Source organism: Asparagus officinalis, chromosome 8 (genome assembly GCF_001876935.1).
Source record: "Asparagus officinalis chromosome 8, Aspof.V1, whole genome shotgun sequence".
Lineage (NCBI taxonomy): Eukaryota > Viridiplantae > Streptophyta > Magnoliopsida > Asparagales > Asparagaceae > Asparagus > Asparagus officinalis.
The window spans coordinates 56703647-56714517 of record NC_033801.1 but is presented as its reverse complement, the minus strand read 5'-3'; positions in this window follow the sequence as shown (position 1 = coordinate 56714517).

Here is a 10871-nt window from a genome sequence, read left to right as displayed (position 1 = left end):
TTTCCCGATCTAAATTTGCTTGTTCTAGAATTTGATTTGCCGTGATTTGAACTTCTTCCTGAAAGACAATATAGAAAAGGTTACTTTTACGGTGAAGTGAACCACACGACAATACTGAAGCAGAGACATGAAGGTGAAATTGGCCCGAGGAAAGTGAAAGAAAGGGAATGAGCGCCCAAATGAAAACCCGTACTTTGAAAGTTTTGATGTTGTAGTTATTGATGTATTGCTTATATATGAGATGCACTTGGTAAGCGGCCTACCTACTTGTTATTGATGGATGTCTTGAGTGCTTTAGTTATTAAAATACCCTGAAATTTTTAAAGATTAAGATCGAACTATGTTTGTGCTCAAATCTTTATAGAAAAGATTGGTAAGCGGCCCACCAGAGTTGACTGTAAATGTAAACTCATCAACTGTCTCCCTGCTCCAGGCACTATAACCTCCATGTTCATCCTCTAGAACTCAGCTAGAAACTCCCACTGTCTGGTGAGTCTCATCGCCACAGGTTTCCTGCTCAAATGATCTGGCACTACATTAACTCGTCCTGGGTGATATTATAAATCAAGATCATAATCCGCCATAAGCTCTAACCACCTACGTTATCTCATGTTGAGCTCCTTCTGGGTGAAGAAATACTTTAAGCTTTTATGATCTGTGTACACACCTCCACTCTCTGCCCTAAAAGGTAGTGTCGCCATATCTTCAATGCAAAAATCACCACCGCCAATTCCAGATCATGAACTGGGTAGTTCCTCTCATGTGTCTTCAACTGCCTAGATGCATAAGCTACTACCTTCCCATGTTTCATCAGAACACAACCTAAACCCAAACCAGAAGCATCCGTGTGCACTACAAATCCTCCTAACTCATTTGGAGTTGTCAAGACTAGTGTCGTCGTTAACTTCTTCTTTAACTCCTCAAATGGTGCTTGGCACTTTGGAGCCAACACAAACTTGACCTCCTTCCGAGTCAGCCTAGTAAGTGGTCCCGTAATCTTAGTGAAATCCTTTATGAATTTCCTATAATATCTAGCAATCCCCAAGAAACTTTGTACTTCTGTCACTGATGTAGGCGGATCTAATCTCAACACCGCATCAACCTTCTTTGGGTCCACAGAGATACCTTCTCCTGAAATCACATGCCCCAAGAAGGACACTTGCTCCAACCAAAACTCACACTTGTTCAATTTTCCATAAAGCTTCTCCATCCGTAGGATTTCCAACACCGTCCTTAGATGCTCTGCATGATCTTCCTTGGTCTTGGAGTACACAAGAATGTCATCGATGAACACCACAACAAACTGGTCAAGATACTGGGAAAACACCTTGTTCATCAAGTTCATAAATGTAGATGGAGCATTTGTCACTCCAAATGGCATCACCAAAAACTCATAGTGCCCGTACCGTTTGGGGAATGCGGTCTTGGGTATGTCTTCCTTCCTCACCTTCAACTGATGATAACCTGACCTGAGGTCCAGCTTAGAAAACACCCGAGCTTCTCCGAGCTGATCAAAAAGGTCATCAATCCTGGGAATTGGGTATTTATTTTTGATAGTAACCCGATTCAATTCCCTGTAGTCAATACACATTCTTCGGCTACCATCCGGCTTTGGCACTAACACCACTGGTGCTCCCCAAGGTGAAGTACTAAGCCTGATAAATTTCTTATTAAGATACCCCTAGACTTGCTTCTGCTACTCCTCTAAATCTGCTATTGACATCTAATAGGGTGGTTTTGAGAGGGGTGCAACCTGTGGAATAAGATCAATGACGAACTCTATATCTCTATCTGGTGGTAGACCCGGCAACTCATCAGGAAAAACATCAAGGAATTCCTTGACAATCACTGGTATGGGCTTCTCCTCTACCTCTATACAGGTTAATACTCCATCCATGCCTGCTCGATACTCGGGCTGCTCCATCACTTTGCTTCCACTCATGAATTCAAACTCTGGGTGGCCTGGTTTCTTGAACACTACGCTTCTGCGTTGGCAGTCGATCGTCGCATGGAAGTTATATAGCCAATCCATCCCCAAAATAACATCGAACCCGTTAGTGTCAATCACCAACAAGTCTGCAAATAGCTCCCTACCACAAACTACCACTGGGCATCTCTTACACTCCCTACTAGACATTAACACCCCGCTACCGGTATGGATATTCCAGCTCGCCTCTAAACTATCACATGGTATGGTGTGTCGTGCAATGAACTGAGCAGATACAAAACAGTGCGATGCCCCAGAATCAAATAGGGTAAATGCAGGGACTGAATACACCAAAATGATACCTGTGACTACATCTCTAGATGCATCTGCCTGCTTAGTGGTAAGTGTCATAACTTGAGCTTGTCTCTGCTGCTGTTGAGCTTGCTGACCATATTGTCTTGAGTGCCTTTGCTGATCCAGAACCCAGCTAGCAACTCTTGCAGTTTGGTGAGTCTTATCGCCACAGGCTTCCTACTCAAATAATCTGGCACCACATTAACTCGTCCTGGGTGATATTGTAAATCAAGATCATAATCCGCTATAAGCTCTAACCACCTGCGTTGTCTTATGTTGAGCTTCTTCTGAGTGAAGATATACTTGAAGCTTTTATGATCTGTGTATACCTCCCCTCTCTGCCCCAAAAGGTAGTGCCGCCATATCTTCAATGCAAAAATCACCACCGCCAATTCCAGATCATGAACTGGGTAGTTCCTCTCATGTGTCTTCAACTGCCTAGATGCATAAGCTACTACCTTCCCATGTTTCATCAGAACACAACCTAAACCCAAACCAGAAGCATCCGTGTGCACTACAAATCCTCCTAACTCATTTGGAGTTGTCAAGACTAGTGTCGTCGTTAACTTCTTCTTTAACTCCTCAAATGGTGCTTGGCACTTTGGAGCCAACACAAACTTGACCTCCTTCCGAGTCAGCCTAGTAAGTGGTCCCGTAATCTTAGTGAAATCCTTTATGAATTTCCTATAATATCTAGCAATCCCCAAGAAACTTTGTACTTCTGTCACTGATGTAGGCGGATCTAATCTCAACACCGCATCAACCTTCTTTGGGTCCACAGAGATACCTTCTCCTGAAATCACATGCCCCAAGAAGGACACTTGCTCCAACCAAAACTCACACTTGTTCAATTTTCCATAAAGCTTCTCCATCCGTAGGATTTCCAACACCGTCCTTAGATGCTCTGCATGATCTTCCTTGGTCTTGGAGTACACAAGAATGTCATCGATGAACACCACAACAAACTGGTCAAGATACTGGGAAAACACCTTGTTCATCAAGTTCATAAATGTAGATGGAGCATTTGTCACTCCAAATGGCATCACCAAAAACTCATAGTGCCCGTACCGTTTGGGGAATGCGGTCTTGGGTATGTCTTCCTTCCTCACCTTCAACCGATGATAACCTGACCTGAGGTCCAGCTTAGAAAACACACGAGCTTCTCCGAACTGATCAAAAAGGTCATCAATCCTAGGAATTGGGTATTTATTTTTGGTAGTGTAGGCGTATAAAACTGCTTATAGGTCCCTTAACACAGCTCGGCACGGTGATTCGACAAACCAACGAACCATCGGGCGACGTATCCAAACACGATTGCTAGACCACAACATCGAAGCCAAGTGACACGCGACGAAGCGGATTAACGAGGCAACGAGGCTAACAAACCACACGCAAACAATGGAATACATCCACTCGCGTGCAGAATCAAGCTAACAGTTCGGTGAGTCAACGAGTCATCCAACCGTAGAACGGATTCGAACTCAAACACCGAAGCGGATTTACTACCAAATCAGGATTCAGATCAACAAGTCAGAGTCCAAATCAACAACAAAACCGCGAAACCGGATGACGGACAAAACGACAAACACCAGGAAGGCTCGGTCAAAAACCAAGCCACCTTGGTGGCTCGACCAAAACCGAGCCACCTTTAGGTGGCTCGGTGGCCGAGCCACCTATAGGTGGTCGGCCAGATCTGTGCCCGGGCACAGTTCAGAGAGCCGGCCAAGGCTGAGCCACCAATTGGTGGCTCGGTGGCCGAGCCACCAAGGTGGCCGAGCCACCTTGGCCTGGTCGGCCAGATCTGTGCCAAGGCAAAGATCTGAGAGCCTATAAATAGACCCCTGAGGCTCATTTGTCAAAGGTTGGAACTTTTGAAGCTGAAACTCTGCCGGATTGAGAACTGAGCTCGAAGCTTTTCATACTCGGACTTCCAGATCTGGTTCTTGGCGATCATCCACGCCAAATAAGGCAAGAGTTCGAGAGAGATCATATCTGAGATCTACACGGCTTCCCTCCGGATCAAAGCTTGGCCTTTGATCCCGAGAACTAAAGGCTATTATTTCCTTGGCGAAATAGTACCCTTGGCTGTTATTTCCTTCGTGAAATAACACCCGTCATACCGTGTAGATCCGACCGGATCTAGATCGCGCGGTGGTCTACGGATAAACCCCGGCGGAGGCAAAGAACCCACACAAGCGAGTGACCGTAAAACAGGAGCTCGCGATTCGTTCGACATAAAAGAAAAGTTGTAATTTTTATTTCTTTGTTTTTTGATTTCGTTGTAACCAGATCTTATAAAAAGACTGGATCTTTTTGTAACCGATAAACGATTACTTGAGTGCAATGAATTCAATAATGAAGAAAGCTACGATTTTTCCCGCGAATAGGTAGTAACCCGATTCAATTCCCTGTATTCAATACACATTTTTCGGCTACCATCCGGCTTTGGCACTAACACCACTGGTGCTCCCCAAGGTGAAGTACTAAGCCTGATAAATTTCTTATCAAGATACTCCTGGACTTGCTTCTGCAACTCCTCCAAATCTGCTATTGGCTTCCGGTAAGGTGGTTTTGAAATAGGTGCAACTCCTGGAATAAGATCGATGACGAACTCTATATCTCGATCTGGTGGCAGACCCGGCAACTCTTCAGGAAAAACGTCAAGGAATTCCTCGACAATTTCTGGTATGGGCTTCTCCTCTACCTCCATACAGGTTAATACTCCATCCATGCCTGCTCGATACTCGGGCTGCTCCATCACTTTGCTTCCACACATGAATTTAAACTCTGGGTGTCCTGGTATCTTGAACACTACGCTTCTGCGTCGGCAGTCGATCGTCGCATGGAAGTTATATAGCCAATCCATCCCCAAAATAACATCGAACCCGTTAGTGTCAATCACCAACAAGTCTGCAAATAGCTCCCTACCACAAACTACCACTGGGCATCTCTTACACTCCCTACTAGACATTAACACCCCGCTACCGGTATGGATATTCCAGCTCGCCTCTAAACTATCACATGGTATAGTGTGTCGTGCAATGAACTGAGCAGATATAAAACAGTGCGATGCCCCAGAATCAAATAGGGTAAATGCAGGGACTGAATACACCAAAATGATACCTGTGACTACGTCTCTAGATGCATCTGCCAGCTCAGTGGTAAGTGTCATAACTTGACCTTGTCTCTGCTGCTGCTGAGCTTGCTGACCGTATTGCCTTGGGTGCCTCTGCTGATAAGGTGGCTGATATGGGTGCTGGAAATGAGGACCTCTCCACTGTCTCTGGCCTTGAAATTGTTGACCCCTCTGATGTCCTTGAAACATCTGCTACTGTGTGGGAAGTGGTGGCCTCAGCTGTTGTCTGGCCTGTTGGTACTATCGCTCCACCTGAATATCCTCTTGAGACTCCCCTACTAGGATAAGTGGTGATCTGATGATCTGCTGCCCCACATGCTAAGCATAACCCGTTAGCTCGCCTGCAGTCCTTCATCAAGTGCCCCGGCTTGCTGCAGAAATGGCAGATCATGTTGGTTGGTTGTGGAGTTGGTCTCGAAGCCCTTGTCTGCTGGCGCTTGGCTGGTGCTCCTCCCATCTGAGGCTTCTGCCGGTTACCTCCCGAGTTCTGTCCTGCGGGGCGCTTGTTTGCCCCTCTCTTCACCGAGTTCATGATCCCAATCAATTGTTCTGCCTTCCGAGCTGCCTCTAGGACATCTGCATAAGTTTCTATCCCCTTCTGACTATAAATTTGAGTCTGAATCTCAAAGTTCAGACCCTGCAAGAACCTCTGTCCCTTATCCACCTCATTCGATACCATCCCCAGGGCAAACCTGCTGAGCTTGGCAAATTCTGCTGCATACTCATCTACTGTACTAGCTCTCTGCCTCAACATAACAAACTACCTCTGCATCTCAAGACAAGCTATCTTCGGAAAAAATGCCTCTAGGAAACTCTCCCGAAATATCTCCCATGAAATCGGCCTAGGCAGCTTCTCCTCCTCTGCGTCCCACCAGGTCCTGGCTACATTAATGAGCTACAGCTGAACAATATCAACTCAGTCTTCATCTGGTATCTTTGCTGCCCTCAATAAGTGGTCCATGGCCTGCAACCACATCTCGGCCTAATATCCGCCTTCAGTCCCAGCAAAGTGTTGCGGGTTGAGCTTCCGAAAATCGAACACATTGCCCGGCTTTGCAACCTGTCGCTGCTCATCCCTCTGATGATTATGAGCTACCAGGTCCTTAATCGCTTCTACAAGATCAGCCTGATCGACTTGTTGTCCATCAGGGACAACCGGAGTAGGGGGTCTACATTTTGGGGCCATAGTAATCACCTGAAAATGAGATTGGTCGAGATTAGGACTTGAGAATCAGAGAAATGGGAGTCAAAGGACGTATTTCTGGAAAGGGAAAAACTCATTCTATACATGCTCTATTTTAAGCTCAATCTTAGTTTCTACTTGTATACAGGACGAGACAACAATTCCTAAACCTAACCTGGCTCTGGTACCAATCAAAACCTTGTCACGTCCCGGTTCCAAAATGTAATAGTTTGGAACATGACTTGGACGGCAATGCAACCATACGGTCACATTCACGGCTCTAGATAATCCTGTATACAGATATAAAGACAAGACCATACCAAAGAGCATGTACTAAGATAATAAAAGGAGTGTATAGATAAAGAAATATCGGAAATTTTCATAATTCTATAACAAGTCCACAATTTATCTAAAGAGAAAGGAAAAAATACACCATAGTCTGGAGAGCCACTTGTGGCTAAAGAAAAGCCTAAACAAAATAACTACCTAAATCAACTGAACTGGATAACTGATAGAATGAATGGTGATCACTGCTGATGAGCCTGCCCCTCGAAGTATTCTCGATCCTGCGAAGAAAGAACGATTCCCGAATCTGGGGCATGCAAACCCCAGGGGAGTCAGAAAGCTCCCAACAAGCATGAAAAATGAAGAAAATATGCGCGTGTAAGTGTAATGTGGCATGTATAAAGAAAAAAAAAATGAAAACTCAATTAAAGATGGAAAAAAATGTTGATAATAGGTATCAACCAAGGTCAATCGTAAGACACACAAGCACATTATTATTATTTTAGATGTTATTTGAATTAGAAAATAATATTTCATGTATATAAGTCGGTTTCCCGTAAACCGTCCCTGGAACACGGCTCCAAGTCAGGATGGGCCCTTATTTCATACATATATATATACCAGGATATAAAGAATGTGCACAAGCTCCGCTTATATACATGTTATATTCTCTGTCTAATTCCCCTTTTATAAACCCCATGTTTTACTGTTTAATCTAAGTGACTGTGCATGAAATGTTGTGCACTAACCACAGAGTTACCGTGGAACGGCTTCCGTAAAACTATGAAAGATAACCGTGACCCAGAACATGTCCAAATCAAGAGGGGTGCATCGTCTAGTCGATGCTATAATAGTAATAGCCAAGGAAAATAATCAACCTGGCCTTCTCAATTATGCTTTTTTCTTCTACTTCATGTTTCTTTCTCTAGACTAGCAAGCATGAGCAAGTGCTAATGTCATAAGACATATATATATATATATATATATATATATATTATAATAATAATGGAACTAATATTTGAATAACAAACAGAAAATTTTATAAATAATCACCTAACCCTAACTAAAACTACTAATCCTAACCCTGCACCCAAAACCGGCATCATCCCTTCTTCTGTTGGCAACCTCACATTCTTTAAAAACTCTGAAAAAAAATCAAGGCCCACAAAAGAACTCAGGCCCAACAACAAAAATAAAAGTATTTGGCGGCCAGGGGATTTGAACTCCAGACCTAGGAATAACAGTCCAAAGCAGCTGGCCACAACAACAACTTGCATCTATGGCCATAACAATACAGAAATATACAGGTTTGTGTTCAAACCGAATCAATACACTTATTTATGAAAAATATTTGTAGAGTCCAGGATTTGAACTAGGGGCCCGTGTGTCATTGTCCAAGCAACTAACCACTAAACCTATTAAACTTTCATTGTCATAACTGATGCAGATAATAAATAAACTTTGGTTTCCAGTTAAGATCCTAAATAAATACTTCCAAATTAAATAAAATAAATTTATATATTTTATATAAGTCAAAATTGTTATCTTCTGATTTGTACAAAAAATTATGTGAAATTTATAATACTCATATCAATAAAATGATAAGATCATGGGGAGGAACATAAAATAAATAAATGAGAAAAAAATTTGCTATCTTCTAATAATTTTAAACTTGAATTCTATTAGTTATTTCTATGAACTAGAATGGTGGAAAAAATAGTACTGCAGGAAGCATAAGCTACATATATACATATACATAAATTAATTGGGGGAAGAGATGCTTGCATGAAGGAAATTCAAATAATAATGATAATAAACATAATAATTGAGGAAAGGATACTCGCATGAAAAAAACAAAAATAATAAATAATAAAAATAATAAGATTTGAGGAAAAGAATGCTTGCTCTCTCTCTCTCTCTCTCTCTCTCTCTCTCTCTCTCTCTCTCTCTCTCTCTCTCTCTCTCTCTCTCTCTCTCTCTCTCTCTCTCTCTCTCTCTCTCTCTCCCTCCCTCCCTCTCTTTTTATTATTTTTTAATTTTTTTTGGACTTCCCTTCTCTAGTTTCTGTGAGATGGAAAAAATGAAGAGGGGTGGGTTTTTTTTAAAGGGGTTGTTGGGTGTGTTAGTGAGGATATGGGAAGATCATGGGGTTAGTTAGGTTTGTTAGTGAAGATTAGAAGAGATTAAGGGGTTTACTAAGGTATTCCACCATTCAAGGAAACTGAGGGACCGCGGTTGATTAGGTAGGCTGCGGTATTGATGGCTTCAGCCCATAGGAACTTGGGCAAGCCGACATGTATCCTCATGCTTCTGGCACGTTCATTCAAAGTTCTATTCATGTGTTCCGCTACACCATTCTGCTGCGATGTCATGGGAACAGTTTTCTCCATCTTGATCCCGTTGTTTGCGCAAAATTCTTTGAATTACTGTCTTTGTACTCTCCTCCATTGTCTGACCTTAACCACTTTATCTTCAAACCAGTTTCATTTTCCACCATGGCCTTCCATTTTCTGAAGGTATCAAAGACTTATGATTTCTTCTTCAGAAAATAGACCCACACATTCTTTGTAGAATCATCAATGAAGGTGACATATTACAGTGAACCTGCAAGAGATGAAACTGGAGATGGCCCCCATACGTCGGAATGAACCAACTCTAACTTTTCTGCCTTGGGTGTCTCCCTTACCAACGATCTTTAAGGTTTCATCATCTGCTAGATGTACCTTTTCGAAATCACCGCTGACGTAGTTCTCCATGATTTCCCGGCAAGGAGTGGCATGGTAGGATGCTCCTAAATTAAGAATCCATGGTTCAATCGGACCGTTGACGCTTAGAATCATAGCATCACCTCTTTCCTCGATCACGATGGCAGACTCCTGTGCACCGATATTTTTCTTCGATGCCCGACACTCCCTCATGAAATGACCCTTCTTGCCACAATTGTAGCACTTAAAATCTTTCTTTCCCGATCTAGATTTGGTTGTTCTAGAATTTGATTTGCCGTGATTTGAACTTCTTTCTGAAAGCCAATCTAGAAAAGATTACTTTTACGGTAAAGTGAACCACACAACAATACTAAAGCAGAGACATGAAGGTGAAAGAAAGGTAATGAGCGCCCAAATGAAAACCCGTACTCTGAAAGTTTTGATGTGGTAGTTATTGATGTATTGCTTATATATGTGATGCACTTGGTAAGCGGCCTACCTACTTGTTATTGATGGATGTCTTGAGTGCTTTAGTTATTGAAATGCCCAAAAAATTTTGAAGATTAAGATCGAACTATGTTTGTGCTCAAATCTCTACAGGAAAGAATGGTTTTAGTTTTCAGAATGCCTCGTTCCATTTTCCATTTGTTTGTGGTGTTATACTTATAACGAACAAAAGCATTTCTTCTCACATTTTGTGAAATAATTTGTCGGGATGTTTCCTCATTTGAGAGTTTTTGAGGTAGTAGCTGGTTGACTTGGCAGTGAGGTATATTGTGAAGGTGTTAAGCATGAAAAGGAGCTAAAAACAATCTTTGCTAATAGGACAGAAAATAAAAGGTTAAAGCAGAAAGCGTTGCTATAAGTGGGTGTATGGGGTTGATACGTGCAAATAGGACAGAAAATAGAATATCGAGATGGTGCTATTAGCTAATTTGAGTGGGATTTTAGTGATTTTATTATTCTTTGTCTGAGCAGACTACGTACTATGTATATCAAGTGTACTGAACCGCTCATTATCAAAAAATTCATTTATTTAGGTTTTTTTACGGTGCGATCCTAGACTATGAACTCCTCACTCTAGAATGTAAAAGTGAATTGAAAGTATGAAAGTCACATTTTTTTTTTCAAGTGGAAAAATGTATTAAGTGAAATACATTGTTTACTTACAAAATTAAATTATTATTGAAAGTAGATATGTAAAGATGATACGGCAATATACATTATTATTGAAAGTAGATATGTATTAAGTGAAATACATTTTTTACGCGTGTCATTATG